The sequence below is a fragment of the Crocuta crocuta genome, unplaced genomic scaffold (assembly GCF_008692635.1).
Source record: "Crocuta crocuta isolate KB4526 unplaced genomic scaffold, BGI_CrCroc_1.0 scaffold152, whole genome shotgun sequence".
Lineage (NCBI taxonomy): Eukaryota > Metazoa > Chordata > Mammalia > Carnivora > Hyaenidae > Crocuta > Crocuta crocuta.
Genome location: NW_027528798.1, coordinates 532,177 through 552,492, shown reverse-complemented (window position 1 = coordinate 552,492; position 20,316 = coordinate 532,177).

Sequence of the window (20,316 nt, the reverse complement as noted above, 5' to 3'; positions counted from 1 at the left end):
CCACATCCATCAGTCCTCAGTTTTTGTCAGCATTCAAGAGTCTCTCATGGTTTGCCTCTCTCCCTTTCCCCCACCATTTCCCCCCTTCTTCTCCCCCTTGTTCTCACACCCTTTGTCTTACATGCTGTTGACCAGCTCTGTGTCTCTACCATCTGTTTTGCTTCTGTCTTCTTGGCACATTCCTCACCTCTATGTCAGAGGTATTGATTCTGAGTTTTCTAAGGTTGCTATTATATCCAGGGTTTTAAAAACACGGTTTACATTAAGTTAACTGCATGAATTAAAAACTGAACTTTGGTCCATGCCTCTGCCTAGGGGGAATTGATTTTCTAATAAATGATCACTGAGAAACACATTCACTACAAATTTTTGATTACATTTTATAATTCCTTCAATAATAAGAAAACCACAACCAAGCAAGATTGATTCAACTTGTTAATGAACATAATAAGCACTAATAGAAAAGAAGAAAAATAGTAGCAGAGGCTATATTTTTAAGTAAATTATTGAAAACTAATCTTTGTTAAACCTAATCAGATAGTAAAGAAAAACTGAGAGAAAGCACAAGATTTCTGGGGTTTTGTCACAACTGGCCAAATGGTGAATTTTAGTAAGTCTCAATGTACTTGTATATAAAATTTGTGTCCTGAGGTTTTATCAAAGCTTTCTTTTTTTTTAATTTTAAAAAAATATTTATTTGTTTATTTATTTTTGAGAGTCAGAGAGAGACAGCGCTAGCAGGGGAGAGTCAGAGAGAGAGGGAGATGCAGAATCCAAAGACAGCCTCCAAGCTCTGAGCTAGCTGTTAGCACAGAGCCCAACGCAGGGCTCAAACCCGTGAACCATGAGATCATGACCTGAGCTGAAGTTGGACGTTTAACCAACTGAGCCACCCAGGTGCCCCTATCAAAGCTTTAGAAATTTGCTTTTTCATATACAATCTTCATGAATCTTATCCCCTATTTTACTGTTTGAAATGCCTACTTCCTCTTAGTCCTATGCCCCACTCAGGAATATATATATATATATATATTTTGCTGTTGAAGATTTAATCAGGCATCCACCCTACATGAAGGATTTCTAGTCATATATTCTCTTCCTTGATACACTTGTTTTATGCTTCTCCTGTGTGTCCATACACCTTTTATTATTCTCTCATACCACTTATTTTATTTTCTTATGATGATCTATTTGTTTGGAACTTTATCACTCTAGACTGTGTAAAGGTACCTCCGTACCCTTTTACTCCCATAGCCTCGTTTTCAGGACAATAGCTAGTGCACAGATTGCATTCAGTATTTGCTTCTCTTTGGCTTGAATGAACAGGTATCTTCCATTTCTGATGTACCACTACAAATGATCTTGACCATACTTCTTTCCTCAGTGACCAGTTCTGAGCAGTTGTCAACCAGCTTTATTGAGTGCAGCCCAAAGCACTTTACCTGGAACCCACTTCACACACTTCCTGCTTCCCATTCTGATGCTTCTGAATGCCCTTTACAGGATACTTGTGGACTGCATGAAACATTCTTACATGAACAAGCCGGTAAGGTAGAGGAATTAATGACCCTGAGACCACATTTAACCAATGCTAATGGATACATGTTACATTCTTTAGCTAAATGCCTAGCTCTGAGAGGAAGTTCATAAGTCTTTTCAGAATGTTCTGGCAAGTTTGAAAGCACTGACCATGCTTTTTTGCACTGGTTTTTCCTCTTTCCTTGTTTCACCTCAGTCCCTCCCTTCTGTTCTCTGGGATTATTTTCCTAATAAGTTTTCCGTTCAACTACTTTCTCAGGCTTTTCTATGATTGAACCCAAAATACAATAAAGTCCACAAAACAAATATTAATGGTAACCTCAAAATGCTTGAGGAAAAATGAAATCTATGTAATGATATTATCAGAATTTTTCCCAAGGAAAGTAAGATGGAAATACTAAAGATCCATGTCAGAAAATTTAAATTTCCCTATATGTGCTGAATTATATTTCTCCAACATTGACCAGCAATGATTTCCAACCCTGCATGCCTTTCCAGAGTCTTGTCACTCCCCTATCAAGATTTGGGGTCTGTGTCCTTCCCCCATGAATGAGGTTAGACCTTTGTGACTGTCTTGTTTAACAGAATGTACAAGAAGCTATGCTGTGACAATGTTGAGGTGTTGAGGTTAGATTGGAGGAGATGATGTACTTTCCATCTGCCTTTGTGTTGGAGACCTTTGGAACCCTGAGTTTCCATACAAGAAATCTACTCACCCTGTGGCTACCATTCTGAAGAGATTCTGTAAAGAAACAGAGAGAGACAGACAGACAGACACCAAGGGAGCCGGTTGTTCCAGGTCCCAGCCATGGCAGTCTCCTAGTGGAGGGTCCCATCATGTTCAGGAAAGAAGCTTTGGAAATGGCTCTAGCCTCAGCCACATTCTAAGTACAAATACATCAAAGACTCTGTGCTTGAAATTTGGAGTTGGGTCATTTCTAAAGCCCGACTCACAGAAACATTAAGGGAGAATGAATGATTATATGTTAAGCTGCTAAATTTGGGGTGATTTTCATTTTGTGTGTAGCGGTGATTTTTAAATACAGAATGGATGGCTTGACTGCTAGCAGACTTTGTGGTTGCTCTACACCCTCCCAATACAGGGTCTTATATCTCTCATGCATACAAGAAGTTGATGAGAATAATAGTAAATATGTGTTGATAATGTCAAATCAGGGCAAGAGAATGTTCCATTCTGTCTCTCCTAAATATTGTCACATCCTGCCAAAATAGGTAACCATTGTGGTGGAAATAGATCAGACCATAGAACTATTTTATGTCATGTAGAACAATAAAGCAAAATAAAATAAACACAACTAATCCTAGTTACTCCACTGCTCAATTTTCAAATCATGCAATTGAGATTTTATAGAGGCAGTTATAATTATGTGTTTAACCTTGGTAAACTTGCTATGACTGTTTCCACATTTATTGCATTTGGAAACGTTCACATTCTTTATAAGAAAGAAAAATTATGGAAAACTACACTAAAATATTTAGCGCTAAAGAACATCAGTCATTTTTTAATCCTCAAGTAGAGTAAGAATGCTGGAGTACATTGAAAACAAAATCCACAAATTCTTTGTTCAACTTCTCATCAAGATGTATATTTCTCCATGTTTTATATTTCTGCTTGACTAGCATCTGCCGATGTAACATTAGTAAACACAGTTTAGGGAAAAGATGGGAATTGGTCTACATAGATCTCACCAACACTTGAGGCAAGGAACCTTTCAAAGAGCATTTGAAGAAGCTCAGTTAGCCTTCAGCATGATGGGAAACCATGTAGAGAAAGGTCCCATCCATCTTAGCCACCTCAGCTGAAGTCCCATATATCTAAGTATAACCATACCAGACCATCCGGCCCCAGATGAGCTGGCCTGGCCTAGAAAACCACCCAGTCAGTTCACAGAATTTTGAACAAAGCATTAATGTTTTTTCTGTCAATCTATTAAGCCTGGGGTGGTTTGCTATGTAAAAAAGCTGACTGATACATATAGAAAGTGCTTTTTTATTATGTGAATCACGTGAACATACATGCTTCCTATTCACCTTGCCAACTGTCTTGTACTGAAGTGTAATATTGCCAGGGAGAGTCTGTTTCCTTTTCGATGTTCCTTCCTGGAAATCACTTTCAAGCTGTAATTACAGGCATGATGGCAGTGCTTGATTCTCAAGTGAGCCAAGCTGCTGAACCTAAATTCACTTGACCAGCTGGGTCAGTGAAAATAAATGGCTTTCTTTGACCAGACTTGGCTTGGCTCCCTTAATAGTATCATTTTATATCCCTGGTTCAAGGACACAATTTTGCTGGGCAGGGGCACATTACTGATAAACATGCCACAAAAAAATAGTTGGCTGGTACAGCAGATGCAATTTTTTTTCTACACAAGAGATTCCAAAAAGTTTTCTTCTGCTGGGTTGGCTTGAAGGTCAAACCTCATTAAAGGTCAAAATAACGGTTTGGCTACATTTGACCAAGAAAACTACCTGAGTTCTACTTTTCAGAAGTAGCATATTTGCAGCAGATTACCTTATTCATAATCACTGAGCACTTGTATTTTGAGAGTGAAATTCGTTCTACCATTCTTAAATTGTTGCAAAGGAAGCTAGGCATATGTTTCATTCTGACTTGTGTGCTAGGGGAAACACCTTGTTTTTGAAATATTTTCAGTTTCAATCAATAGGCCTAGAACATAATGTCAAAAATCCCTGCACCTTCAAAGTTTTCAGGTGTCACATTTTCTCAAATGCCCGCTAATAGATAATCTAGGAGCACGGCCTTCACAGTCATTGTTACATAGCTCATAGGCATGACACAGTTAACTCACACTTCGGGCTGAATAATCTAACAACTTTTCATTTAAAAATAATAAAGGGCTCATAAGGTGTATTTTCCCACACATGTTTTATTTTGTAGCACTTCTATATTTCCAGTTTGTATTATTCTCTCTCTGACAGTTTGCATGTCATATGGTAAGTTTCCTCAGGGAAAGTAAATCAGATTTCTGCCTGGAGTGCAAACTGACTAATAATAATCATCACCATAAAGGACTCTGTTGTGTTTGGGACCAAAAGTGCTATCTGGTTGTTATGGCAACCAGGATTTGAAAAGGGATGCCTGGATGTGAGGGGCAAGCGCCAGCATCCCCAAACCAATCCTTCATCCAAGCTTCTCCCAACAGAATAATTTCCAGTCATTCCTAAAATGGATGCAGACTGACAGATTGTCAACTCACGTGAACTAATCTCCCTCAGTAAAGGGACCACATTTTCATCACAGAATGAGATGTTGTTTCTTTTCACTGGAGTGACGTTGGCAAAGGGAAGAGAGGCTAAGTGCATGGCCCTTATGAAGGCCATATATCAGCAGTGGTTAATTGGATTGCAGACTATGGATGAATCTAGTAGGGCATCACTCCCTCTTTAAAAATGTGCTCTAATCTCTTTCTCTGTCCTTCAAGTGGAAATCATGAGTCTCTCATCTGGACAACATCTGTCCATCATAAATAATCGCATCATACATGCTGTGACTGACATTACCTCATTTCTACTCCTCAAGACATTTCAACCACTTATTTACATACCAGTCATTCCACCAGACCACGAAGTCTACAAGCACAGGGTCTGATTCTTCTCCTTTCACCAGATTCTGGAGCATGTCACATACCTCTTTTTTTTTTTTTTAATTTAATGAAGTGAGTTGTGTATGCATCTCCTGTGACAGTACCATTCATACATCTGATATTCAAGGCACAGATGCATTAGAGTATTTCCTGTAATTTAAGGAGATTACAGTATAATTCAGAAAGTGTATCACAAGCAATGAATTGGATTTTGTGTTTGAAAGGAGCTGAATTTGAGACAAAATTTGTACAATACACATATGCAACCTTGGTTAAGCTCATTAACCTCTCTGAAATTCAGTTGTTTTTTAATGAAAAAATGAGAATTAAAACACCTTTCTCTGGCTGTTGTTCAGAGAATAGGGAATAATGTAGTTAGAGTACAATGCTGTTGGTTTAATTCTCTGAGGATAAATCATCAACTTATATCTGGTATTTAATGTTATTCTAGCCCTTTGACTCAACATGGCATAGCTCAGACCATTTCTCCTTGAGTCCATGATGTTCCATCATTTGTCTGTTGATAAAAAGTGATAATCATTACTGAATTGTTAAATGGTTGGCTCATGTCATTTACAACAGAAAGATAGATGGTAAACGCAAAACAGTCTAGTGGAGTTATCTGTTACTCGCTCTCCTTTCTGTTAAAAAGAACAATTTGCTTTTATATCCCAGATTAGCTTTAAAACATGAACAAAATAGAGTTTAAGGGCACCTGGGTGGCTCAATCAGTTAAATGTCCTACTCTTGGTTTTGACTCAGGTCATGACCTCACAGTTTCGTGGGTTCCACCTCTGTGTTGGCAGCAGGGAGCCTGTTTGGGATTCTCCGTCTCTCTCTCTCTCTCTCTCTCTCTTTCTTTCCCCTTCCCCCACTTGTTCTGTCTCATTGCAAATAAATAAATAAGCTTAAAAAGTAGATTTTATTTTAAAAGAAATAGTGTAAATTTTTCATTTTAGTGCAGTTAAATCAGTGCCAGTCTTCAGTTTAGAATAAATGATGAAGGCATCCAAAGAAATCTGAGTGCAAGATTAAATGATTCTACCTAGAAACTCAGATCGATTCATTCATTCATTGATAAAGTAGAACAATGTGTGTTTTCCTCTTTTCCCCTTATAATACTTAAATCTATTCCCATATTGTAAATATTTTAAAGTATCTGTATGTGATGATATTTGACATCTTAAAAAACCCTGTCCGGCTGAGGAGAGACCATACAGCTCCTAGGGCTAGCCATTCTTGAAAGTAGTAAAGGACTCAACCAGGAACATGTCTTTGGTATGCAAACAAACCAGTACAAAGCCCTATGCCCTCCATCTGGGGTATGCAACCCAATGTCCCTCTCCTTTAATCGTCCACAAACCAGGTACCAGGCAACAAGGGACCATCTCCAGAGCCCAAAATCCTCCAAAATTATTCAAACTAACCAGTCATTAAACCCTTTATCTGGACCTCCTTTGCTTTCCCTGAAGAAACCCCAGTAAAGGCTCCAAGCCAAAGCTTTCCCTCTTGCTTCTGTCTTCTGCCTTCTTAATCACCCAGATGTCATCCCCATCTGGCTCTGCATGGTGCACCTTACCTCTCTTCTCTAGAACCTGTGACTACAATAAACCTTTCTTTTCCTGAGCCTCTCCTCTTTCTCCTCTTATGGCCACATCTGAATGATCATCCCATAAAAGGATACAGAACATTCTCCTCTGAAAGCACTCTGTTGACTTCCTGTCAACTCTAAGATTAACTTCTTAACCTAAGATCTATACTTCCTCACCCTTGCCATGGCAACTTCCACCCTCTACCTGAATTATTGTATTTCTCCCTCCAAATTTTAGTACCTCTGCTTTGGACGCAAAAAGTTACTTTGTCTACCTGGAAGGAAAAATAATCTCAGATTTAAGAAAAAAGTAAAAAAAATTATTTATCTTTTTAGTCTCTTTGGGTATTTAATCTTATTTAATCAACACTCCCCACCAGACTTCCCGCCTACGTAGAGAATTCATAGCCTTCTCAAGTGGCACTTGTGCAGAATTCTGGACCATAGCAATTATGATTAATTTATTATAATATTTTGATATATCTAAATCCCTTATTATATAATAAGCTTCTCCAAAGCAGAAATACCTGTGTTAGCATAGCTCTTTGTACTTCATGGAAAATACTAAATATACTTCAAATTAATTTATATTCAATTTTTTTATCATAGTAAAACTATAGGTTACATAAAATTTTGAAATCATAGCAAAGATTCCACCATTAAAATACTTCATCTCACAATTATTTTACCTGTAATATATTACCTTCAGCCATTATGTATTTGTTTCACAATTTGCATAAATAGAAATTTTATATGCATACTATTTTTTAACTTATTATTATAACTCACACATTTCAATGTACATCCTTTACAATTTGTTTTCAGTGCTTCTTATCCTACCTGATAAAATGAATATAATTTAATTCATACTTTTATTTTGAAATATTTTTTTAATGTTTTATTTATTTCTAGGAGAGAGAAAGAGAGAGAGACAGCGTGAGCAGGGGAGGGTCAGAGTGAGAGGGAGTCACAGACTCTCAAACAGGCTCCAGGCTCTGAGCTGGCAGTCAGCACAGAGCCGGACACGGGGCTCGAACCCACGAACCGCGAGATCATGACCTAAGCGAAAGTCGACGCTTAACCGACTAAGCCACCCAGGCACCCCCATACTTTTCTTATTTTGAAAGTGTATTCATTGGATACGTCTTGGCACAAATTTACTTTCTTTTTTGGATGATTCCCTTAGGCTGAGTTCAAGAAGCAATATTACTAGTCTAACAGATGTGCATATTTTTATATCGTTGTAATACCCATTGCCAGTTTTTCCCAAAGAAATAGAACCAATTTACACAGATACCACTAACAAACATGGACTTATTTCTCCCCATGTATGCTCACATTAGATGCCAGGACTTTTTTCTAATATGATAGCTGTATAAATCCTATTTAATTTTACTAAGTACTGATATGTTTCATTCCCTTCAAATCCACAAATGTGCACTGGGTACCCACAGTACATTATATAGCAAAGCATTGTGCTAGGCAGTGAGAAGGCAGACACGAATTTAACATTACTTCTGCTCTTTAGGAACGCTGATGCCAGTGATCCAGACAGAGTTCCAAACAAAACTCTCATCCAATATAAAGATGCTCTGAGGGAAGCAGGCAGTACTAGGAGTAGTGAAGACAGGTTGGACAAAGACATGCCTGGAGCTATTGGAAAAGTTGACTACTGAATATAATCTTTATTTAAATGGTCTCTTCAGGCCTTTTATGGATTCCTGTATCAAATACTTACATTTTAGGGTATAGGACTTCCCTTACCCCTCCTTTGCCTCATCTACTTTTGTGCACACGTTTTAGACAAAGGATGCTGCTTTGCCCTCACTTGCACTAAATGTACTAAGTCAGCTGTCCCCCTCAAGCTTCCCGTTCAAGGATTTCAAAGTGGCTACCTTCTCCAACAGCCCCCATCCCACCTACCCTCACCAGAAGCCATCTCATGCCTTAGACAAAAGGAATGAATTATTCTTCACTTGTGTGTGTGAATAGTCAAACTGTAGATCACTTCCTGCAATTTGCGGTGTGGTAAATCACATTTTTATTAGCTGCCATTTATTAACCATTTAATTTTTTCTCCATTCCATTGTATGCAGTGTAGTCAGCCACGATAGTATACATACACGGCTATTTAGGGGACACGGATGTTTTCTTTTAGGCCAGTAACTGTTCTTCTGAGCAGATCATCAGGCTGGGTGGACCACATAATAGGACAAAATTAGAAATCCGAAAGTCAAATGTCAAATGATCCAAATATGAACCCTAGCACAAGGTGGTCCTGGACCCAATTTTGCTCTCCCCCTTTTTTTTAGTTAAATCTAATATATGCCTTCCTTTTACAAGTATTCAATGCTCTCTAGCAACCCAAGTTGTTTCAGAATGCATGGAGCCCAACTGCCCAAGAGGGAAACATTAATCACCAGGATCCATAGGCTTAGCTGTGTTTTCTCCACCAATTTAAATACTTTAGCAACAAAACCCTAGCAATGCAGTCATTTCAATAAAATAGTATTCTTCATGATCCAGGTTGCAGAGGAAAAAAGAATCAGCATGTTCTAATAAGCCCTATAGAAACGTACTTCTTCTAGTGTAACCCCCATGCTGTTTCTTTCAGCTCAAGCAAGCTTTAATAACACCTTCCCATCTCCCGGTGCTTGCTGAAGGGCCACTTCACATGGTTCTTCAGACATGACAACTGCCAGTGCCTTCAAGACACAACTGCATCCCACCCCATTTGAAAACATATTGCTGGCTTCCCACACCTGCAGTGGCTTGCAGGAGTGGGGAATTATTCACTCACAGCTGCATCTTGAAATTAAAGTCCGTTTCATTTACTTGACCCTGGAGCCTTGTCCAAACAAGCTCACTTGAGCTTTACCCAGATGGTGGCCATTTACTTCTGCCTCATTCATTACTGTTCCCTTAAATCATGGCCCTGAGCCAGCTGGCACGCTGACATAGCTTTTTAATGGGAAGATTGCACATCTTCATCCCTAATTTGGTAAACATAAAAAGCGGCCACAAAAACTGCAACAATATCCATGTTGCCTTGTTTTCTCTACATGGGAGACTGTGTTGCACATCCCCAATATTTATTTAATTAATCAACTGAGTCAGTTATGTTAATAGGGAGACGTGGCATCTGTAGACTATATATATATATGTGTGTGTGTGTGTGTGTGTTATTATATACGTGTGTATGTATTACATATACACATATATACATATATGGAATATATATTATCTATAAACATATATGTTTAGTTATATTAATTGGCTATTGATATAATAGGGCTGCATAATAACTCACCCCCACTCAAACACACATTTGAATCATACTCATGAATCAGTAGGTCAGTGATGTGTAGGCTTTTCTAGGATGGACTTAGAGGAGTTGTACTATTTCAGACTGGAGGTTGGGTTTAGGTCTGTTCCATGTGTATTCATACTTGGGCCAGGTTGAAGAGGCAGTGGTTACCCAATATAGCCCCTTCTTGTGATGGAGGCCAATGCCAGGCCAAACTGTATAAACACATGAATGGCCTGTACTTGAGTCATGTTTACTGGTCAAAGCAATTTGCTTCCCTGTATGTGAACTTAATGGGCCAGGGTAGTAAACTCTGTCTACTAGAGAAGAAGATATGGAATGAAGATTTGCTGAATAGTAATCCATCTATCATAGGGATATACAAAATAAAAGACATAGGGTAATAATGAAAAATATTGTAATATTTATAACACTGGATTCTTAATACTTTTATTACTTATGGAAGATTGCAGACTTTTATTTTGTAAGATTGGAAAAGAATCCATCATGCCTGTGATTGACTGGCACTCAGAAATATATTGGGTCCTTTGTTTTTGGAAAACTAGAAGGGCATTGGGAAGCCCTTCCAGGGCAATTTTTCTCCTGCAGAAATTTGCCGATTTTGATACAGTGAAGCCCTCAAAGTAGCATGAAGTCTCACAGAATGAAACTCTCAAAATGGAATGATTTGAATTTCACGAAATTAGTCATTATATCCTGTATGTGCCAAAAGCAGATTCATCTACTATAGCTTACTGTAAATGTCTATGCACATCCCAAATCAACGTAAAATATGCTCCCATGGGATGTGAGTTACTGCTTATTACAACACAATGTCTTAAGAGAGGCGATCACCATCAAATTTGCTTTCAGAACCTTGCCATGATATGATGCATAGTCTCTACAAAAGCCAACATGAAAACTATTTATGCTGTTTTACAACTGAGAGATCTGAGTCTCAGGAAAGATATTTGACTTTCTTAGAGTCACAAGGGTAGTTGTTATTCCGTATCCATTTGCCTTCACTCCAAGAAATCCAACTTGGTGATTTGTCATAGGAAGAAAAAAATAATAATATTTTCAATGTTCTTACTTGAGCAAAGAATACTGAAACTCTCTATCCTTGTTTAGGATATTCTGTCCAACTTTTTACCTTGAACCTATGCTGTTATTCTCCACCCTGAATATCCTGATCTTTAAAAGTGGATGAAGACTTTTGTTTCCAGGCAGGATGTATTAGTTTGTGACAGAGTAGCACTCCCTTTGCACTACTAGAAAATTCTGGGCATATTTCAAAAAAAATACTTTTTTTGAGGCATCAAAAAAGTGGAAGCTGTAAGGATACCATAAACACAAATTCTAGTAAGGCAAGAACCTCTGCAAGTCCAGGGTCATCAGCTACCTCCCTCTTGACTCTGAGGTCATGTACCCATCCCCTCCTTTTCCCAGGCCTAGCCGGCTGGATGAAGAAAAACCAGTTCTTCTACTAGTTATGGAGACTAGAACACACAGCTAGAAGTTCAGGGATTGAGGTACATGGCCAGCATTCCCCACAAGACATTTACTGTGCCTTGGGATAAGCACAAGAGGCTCAGGAGGTAACCTGAATGCGAATGCATTTAAAAGGCAGAGTAAAACCATGAGCAGTCTTGTAACACTCAGGACATCAGGACCTATCCTGGGAGGAGACCTTCCCTCGAGCATGCCACACCCCCTCAAGACAGTTGCTGAAAACTGAGGCAGGATGAAGCATAAGGCCAGAGAGCTCTCTGGGAAGCTTTGAAGGGGAGAGCTGGATCTTTGGCTATTTTGAGGACACAGGCACTCAGTCAGAAGCCCAGGAGGCTCTAACAAGGGTAGCAGGCAGATACCTAATTGAGACTTGAAGCAGGTTGTAAAACTCTGATGTGAGAGGTGCCCCCTCTCGACCCAGGGGAACGGAACATCCTTATCTTGAAGACAAAGGAGCACAGAGAGGAAGCTGAATGAGCAGGCTTTACTAAATTCCCTCTAGCTTATTTATTCCACCTACTCTATATACTTGGTCCTATCATATCTTTCTATGACTTTCCACTCTTCATCAAAACTAGCATACTTTTTTCTTTAGACCATTTCATCTCTCATGTCAGGGACAACTTGTCTTGAATAAATCTGTATGTTGTCTTTGTGTGTGTGTGTGTGTGAATGTCTTTTGTTAAAGAGATCCCAGCAGAGAGCTTAAAAGGGTAGAAGAAAAAATATTTTTCCTCCCCTACAATATAAAATAGTATCTCACTTTTGTTTACTATCACCTTAAATAACATCTTTGGGGCACCTGGGTGACTCAATTGGTTAAGTGTCTGACTCTTGATTTTGGCTCAAGTCATGATCTCACAGTTCCTGAATTGGAGCCACACATTGGGCTCTGTGCTGACATAACAGGGCTTTCATGGGATTCTCCCTCTCCATCTCTCTCTCTGCCCCTCCCCTGCTTGTGTTCTCTCTCTCTCTCTCTCAAAATAAATAAATAAACTTAAAAAAATAATATCTTCAACTCTGAGATAACATTTTATTTATTTATTTATTTTTTTAAATTTACCTTTGAGACAGAGACAGAGCATGAGTGGGGGAGGGGCAGAGAGGGAGGGAGACACAGAATCTGAAACAGGCTCCAGGCTCTGAGCTGTCAGCACAGAACCCCATGTGGGGCTTGAACTCACAAACCATGTGATGATGACCTGAGCCGAAGTCGGACGCTTAACCAACTGAGCCACCCAGGTGCCCCTGAGATAACACTTTAAACATTGCTTCCTTCACTGAGTCTTTTCAGACACCCTTGTCCTGTGTCAGGCAGTTTAGTTCTATGTTCCTCTGGCCTACAACTTCTCAATTATTGCAGTTTCTTTTTATGTTATCCTTTAGTGTATATTTTAGTTTATAGTACAACATGGAGTCATTTTATTCAAGCTGGAAACATGCAGGGTTGAAACAGAACAATGTAAGATCATAACAGAGATATACTATGGTAAAGAACATTTGAAAGAATACAAATTATATCGTTTTATTCAGAATTAAGAATCTTAGGCTATAATTACAAACCAATGAAATAATTGTAAACTGTACTATTGCCCACACTGTGGTCCCTCTCAGGTGATAACTTGATAAACTTACCACACTAGTTCAGTATTGTTTGACTTTTGCTCAGGAAAAACTTCCTACAGTGATTATGATGCTTCTCCAACTCTTATTCTCCATAACATTTTATTCTCTATAATGGTTTTACCTAGTGGAGGAGCCATTTTAAGTGTTGAAAAATGGACTGAAATAGCAACAAGTTAAGAAAGGAAGTTAGATGCTATGCAGTACCAAACAAATTATATAATGTACCCCACTGTTAACTGCGGCAAATCCACATTGGAAATCATTTAACAAAATCCAAGAAAATTTTTAAAAATATTAACACAAAAATAGATTATAGTTATTGCAAAGTTACTTATTCAGCCAGGCAAGATTTGAATTATATTTACAGCTCCATGAATACATCCTTTGCATGGAATCTTTGTAATTGCTATTATTTATATCTGTATATTTTAAAACAGTTTATCGTAGTTGAAGACAGTACTTACCCATGTTTATTTCTTTATTGGACGATAGACACCTGCAATGCTATTTGGCACATAATAGGCATTCCCCCAATATTTTTGGGTAAATGAATTAAGTTGAATAGTTTTTTCCCAACTGTGACTTAGCCATGTTTACTCCACATTTACAAGTGCTTTGTGTTTTTTGCCCACCCCCTTTTTTTGGCAATTTAGGGATTCTGTTTTTGTTGCTGTTTTTGTTTTGTTTTGTTTTAGAAACATTTTTTTTTTATTCTAACCAAATTTTTTTTTCAGTTTTTTTTTAATNATGTTTTAGAAACATTTTTATATCCTAAGGATATTTCCTTTCAGTTTCTTACAAATACCTGTTTTTATCGATTCGCTGTAGAGGAAGACACCCTTGTCTTTGTGATTGTATCAGTTAGCACAGATGATAGAACCACAGCCCTCCTTGCTGCCAGTCTGTGGCTCCCCATTTCCCTCTAGGACATTCCGACACAAGAAGAAAAATGATCACGGGTCATAGGTAGGATTGGGGAGTGGGAGCAATTAAAACAAACTAACTAAAGCGTCTGCTAAGGTTGGTCATTTAAACCCAATAATAACACTATCACAGCAAATCTTTGTATTGTAACTCCCATCTTACTAATGAAGAAACTGAGTCTCAGAAAGTTCATTTCCCAAGGCCAAACAGTTAATAAGCAGCATAGCAACTATTCAGATTCACATCTGTCTGAATTCCCATTATTCCATAATAACTTTGAAATGGATTTTCACTGAGGGAAGCACAGCACATATTTAAAGATTAAAAAAAAAAAATCTCAGCTCCTGCGAGTCCCACTAAGTAGCTTCAAAATTATTAGAATAAAATGGTTCAGAGAGAGTCCTTTGTCTACAGTCCATTTATCCTTAATGAAAGCCCAATATTGGACTCCCAAAGAGCTCTTGTTAACTCTTTTAATTTACATGGCTGTGTTATCTGGAGAAAACCCATGTGGAGCTGACCACAGTATGCCTGGTATCTAGACTTCAACAACCCTGACATATGTCTAATCAGTAAATGAAACTTCTGTACATTTTCACATGGGAAAACTTTGGATAGAAAATTCTTGAGGAGAATGAGTTTATAGGGATCTTTATAATTTTAAACAAATATATAATTAATGTAATACTGAGATATATATTGAGGGAATTTCATATATATTGCAACCAGGATTTATTTAAAACCTAAATCTTGCAGGGTGTTTTATTTTAGCTTGCTATTATACCTGGAAAATGAAATAAGCCCTGCTTTGTTTAACAAACATAAGCTATTCTCTTTATCATTTTCTAACAGCCATTCAACTATAAATAATGGAAATTATTATCGATTTCAGGAAACTGCCTGTCAAAGGCTATAATTGTTGTTATAATTTAGATGGTAAGTATATGTTGTTCTGCAACCACAGATACTAATTCATATCAACATCTGGAACCTTAGACTCATTTACATACAGTCACCATTCTAAATGAAAATTTAAGAGGTCTGAGCAACCTCTGCTATGTGTGTGTGTGTGTGTGTGTGTGTGTCAGATATATATATAAAGTGGGCAGAACAGAAGTTTATTAAGCACCTGTTTTTTTTCAAGTAATATACTTGTTGGTTTTCATAATGCTTTATTCTTAACATGAATATTATGAGACAAGACTTGGTATCATCCATGTTGAAATGCAAGAATGGGCAATGGTATATGCAAACCACAGTCTGAGCTCCAACACCATACTTTTAGGCTAGAAGTTTTTAAACACGTTAACATACTCTAAACATCCTCAGTTGCCCATAAGACTAGAAGCAAATGCCAAGTGGGTGGAAATACTTCCTTGTCATGGTACTAAAATCTCACTTAGGATTTTGGGAAGAGAAACAAGACCCCTACATCCTGCTTATTTATCTCAGCTAAGATGACCTGTGAAAATTGTCATTACCTGTTACTACTTTCCCTTTAAAACTGCTACTAATTCAAGCCTTCTGTTTTCTAGTCTTAACTTCCTTCAAATTTAGGCTTTCTACTACTGCCTTGCTACTCAGAGTGTTACAGAGTATCGGTTCCCTCCCAGAGTCCGTGAAACAACCTGCATTTTAATAGGATCCTCAGTAATTTGTGGGCATATTACATTGAGAAGCACTGTTTACTGTTTTCACCAGCTGTCACTCACTGAACCTTCGTGAGACTGTCATTTAATGAATGATTTAATATCTATTTTCTTCCATTCTAGTATCATTCTGTCTGTCTTTTTCTTCCATTCTAGTACTATTCTATCTGTCTTGTTTGTCTCTTTCTCATCCGGTCTGAGCAGATAATTTTCATGTGTACACATATTTGACAACCAAGATTCACCTTCTCTTCTTTCTTGATTATACAGCTCTATCCAGCAAATCTAATTTTGTATCAATCCAATTAGCCTTTCTCCCTATTTAATATCTATGTGATAACAAAGCTGAGCTAATACATGGGACACCAGGTAACTTTATTCTTATCATTGTTTTTTTTCTTTACATCCTACATTCTCTGTAGTTAACACGCATGATTTTACAGTCTAACAAATTAAATAATATACTGTTTATCCTGGTACATTTTACTATTTTCTCTGTCTTCCAAAATGAATGGATAGTGTTTTCTCATTAGGAAAATAAGCCTCTAAAATCATACTTCAGGACACACTGAAGTATTTTTGAGAGACACTTCTGTTAGTTTAAAAGAATGTATAATTATATTCTTTGGTGACCTCAGTCGTTTAAAAAAGAAATCTCAAATTGAATTTAATAACTGAGGGGAAATGTCCTAAGTGCTAAATAATGATACTAATGACTTATAGGCAATAGTTTTTGTAAACTATATTAGTGTTCTATTGATGTGTAACTAGTTGCCACAAACCTATAAACTTAAAACAACAGTCGTTAATTATCTCTGTTTCTATAGGTCTAAAGTCCCATTTACCTTGTTCCTCTGGCTCGGGGTCTCCCAAGGCTGCAGTCAAGCTGGACTTGACTGGCTGGGCACATTTATTTCTGCAGTGTGGGTTTGTGTGTTATTAGCAGGAATCGGTTCTGTTATAGGTTGTAGGTCCTTATTTGCTTGCTGACTGTGGTCCAGGACCACCCTCAGCTCCTAGAAACCTCTCCAGGTTCCATGCCATACAATCTTCTAAGTTTCTTGGAAGTTTCCTCTTTTCTGTCAGCCAGGAAGCTTTGCCAGAAGGCCCAGTCTTGCTATTATGGGCTTTCACCCCATTAAGCCAGGTTCACACAGGATAACCTGCCTTTCTGTCAATTCAAAATCAGCTGATTTGGGATCTTAATTTTATCTCTGAAATCCCTTCACTTTGGGATGGGTGTTAAAGTAATCATAGGATTGATATCCCATCATATGCATGGATCCTGTCTGTACTCAGTGGGTGGGAATTATGCACAGAATATATACAGGGACACATGAATCTTGTGGCCATCTTGGATTTCTGACAACCCTAGTAACTTTTGATGCCTCTACATTTCTACCATTAACTGTATAAAATTTAAAAAATTATTAAAGCTTAATTTTTAACTGTAATGTCTGTTTACAAATGTGACATTATTTGGTGACATATATATCTTTACATATATACAACTATGGATCCATAGATATACAACTATACACATATACACGTGTTTAGATACAGATATACAGAGAGAGTTGTACTTGCCAATTATAATTTTAAAAATAGAGTTTGTGTTTAATAAATATTAAATGAAAGTGTGGTCAAAGCCACAGCTCATTTGTGTAAAACTCTACGTAGCTTTGTAAGAATGCATTTTGCATGGGTTTACTTAAAGTATTAGTGCAAGTTCTGCTGCGGGGTCCACACAGGTATCACATGTACTTCTGCTGCCATAGCAACAGCCCCAAGGAGCTATTTCCTCCTTTCTGCAGGTGCTAGAGGTGTTACGATATCAATGAAGTGGCTCATATACTTCCATAGACACCATAACAGCCCCACAGAAGTCATTACTGTGTCAGGGCAGGTGCTTCTGCTGTTATGGTGTCAATGGAAATGCTATTTTAATGTCAGCAGAATGGCCCCACATACGTTCTATTGCCATCATAAAAATAAAGGAAATAAAACACACACAAAAAGCAGGTTGCTATCTGATAAGGCATCTAAATTAAACCCTCCAAAGCTGAGCAAGGCTCACCGGTGGGTGACTCACAGTTTGTGATTTGCTATTTTTCATGTCGTTCTTTCAGGACGTGGGAAACACGGCAGTTTCCAGCAGAAAGTCCCAAGTGTGGCTACCTTAAAACAATTGCAAGGCTTAAGAGCATTCCTAGAAATTAAAAACAGCTCCACTCTGACCAACTAACACATCAGTTGTTGTCACAGTCCCAGCCGTGAAGAAAATTTACAATGGCCCCCTCAAATTGACACACTACTCATCTGTGTAGTGTAAGGCTTGAAATTAAGATCCAATACAATGTGCTGCTTTGATAGTTGGTAAAATAGGACAGCCTCGGGTGGCTGAACCACAAGCTCGTCTACCTGCTGTGGCCCTGGAAATGAGGTCACATCGCCAGACAACCCTCTTTATCATGGGGACCAGACACAGAGTCTGTTTATCTCTGAGTAGTGGGCTTTAGCTCCCTGCTAGCCTGCAGATTTATTCAAATAAGCCAACTCTGTCCTTTTGCAAGAACCAGGATTTACCTCATCCCCTTGTAACTAGAAAGCCTGCCACTTAAAGGCTCTGGCTGCTCATTCTATTGCTAAATGCAGCCTCAGTGAGGCCTGACGTGGTGCAGCATCATCCCCCATCCCTGGGCTGTGAGTGTATATGGTGAAGAAGCTCCCTTGATTTCATCTGCCCAGTGTCAGGTGCCATTCCATCAGCCAACTCCCTGCCTCTGGGATGGGGATCCCTCCCTTCGTAGTAGGCTGGATGGGACGGGACCACAACAGTCTGTTACCCTGGGGATTTTTGACTATACTGCTGCCACCTCTTCAGCCATTTTCATTTTAGATCTTTGCCAGCTTTTCATAGTTCCAAAGAGATCCCCCTAACAGCCCTTATGATCTTAGTCTTTTCCTCCTTAATGATAGCTCAACATATGGACTGGCATATATTACCAACTATGCCTTTTTTGTTGTTTAATTTAGAGGATATTCTAAAAATGTGCTATGATTCTTCAGGCATATTTCATAGAGTCCTACTCCCCATTACCTTTGTCCCTCTCCATCCTCACTTCTGCTAGTTAAGATGTGTTTTCACCCAACAGTGCAGCAAGGTCATGCTATGGGATGCAACAGAGAGATCTGTGCTCTTGTGCTATCTTACGCAGAATATGGAAGACAGCACATTCAAATACAAATAGACACCTCTCTCACTGGCTGGCAGAAAGAGAAAGCAGAGATCCTATGTGAAAGTGGGCACAAAACTAAGGAATTAGGAAACCCACAGAAGGAATATTGTCTGGCAGTCTTGTAAGGCAGTCTCAGCATGGTCTGGAAGGCAACCTGAAGGGAAGTAAACTTTTTTCTAGACTCAGAGTGTATTCATAACCATTCCTCTTTAGAAATCCAGAGAATGATGTTGTTATTGCTACCCCAAGAGTGTTAAGTTGAGGGTTGTTGGATGGGATAAGTGTGAGGAACTACAGAACTACTTAATTTATATGTGACAAAAGATTGTAAGGACAGAGGCTGACATTCCTGTAGGTGATTGAAAATTATCTATTTCAAGGTCTCACACTGATGCTAAATCAGAAAATATGTTATATATATATATGTATATATATATATATATTGCCAAATTAATAAAGTTTGTGAAATAGGGTCTTCTGTTTACAGAATTCTCTCTGTATTAATTTAGACGTGATTTTTCTTTAAATTTTCTTTAGCAACATTTATTCTTTGAAAAATCTCTTTGAATGTACTCTTTGAATGTAATGGCGTTTCTTGCCTGACTTAATTTGGAACCTTAATTAATTGTTATATTGGGTCTCTAATTGCTAAAATACTTAGTGGGCTATGCATCAAACATTAACAAATTGTTGAGTAACCAGATGGGTTGCACCTGCAATTACTCATTTGCAGATATAACTAATTGCCAAAATGTCACCCATAGAGAAGCCAACATTTGGTTCTCTGCCTCCCCTGAGATGGGGTTCTGGTGGCCAACCAGTCACAAAGCCACAGACACTAAGCTTCCGTTTGCAGGATATTAACCTTCCTTATATTCAAAATTCTATTTAATTGCTTGATAAATATTAATACATTTTAATTGTTTTGTGAATATTGTATGTTTATATTAATACACAATATTCTTCCTGGACACAAATCTCTTCCTGTGCCCCTAGATTCTAATGGTCAGAGAACAACTTACTTGTCCTGTGCTTTCAGAAATCATGAAGATAAAATGAAACAGCAGGCCAGGGAAGTTTAAATCTTCAGACTTGCTGAAAAGTGCCTAGTAGCAGTATCTCAACTCTCAAACCGCTGAAACCATATAAAGAAGAAATTGACAAGTGGGGCAAAAATGTCACATAGAGGCCATTTTTAGAACATTTAAGACCTACCTACCAAGAACTTAACTTTGGGGACATATTTAGGTTTATACAGCTTTTATTATAAATTACTTTTTTTCAGGTTAAAGAAGAAAGA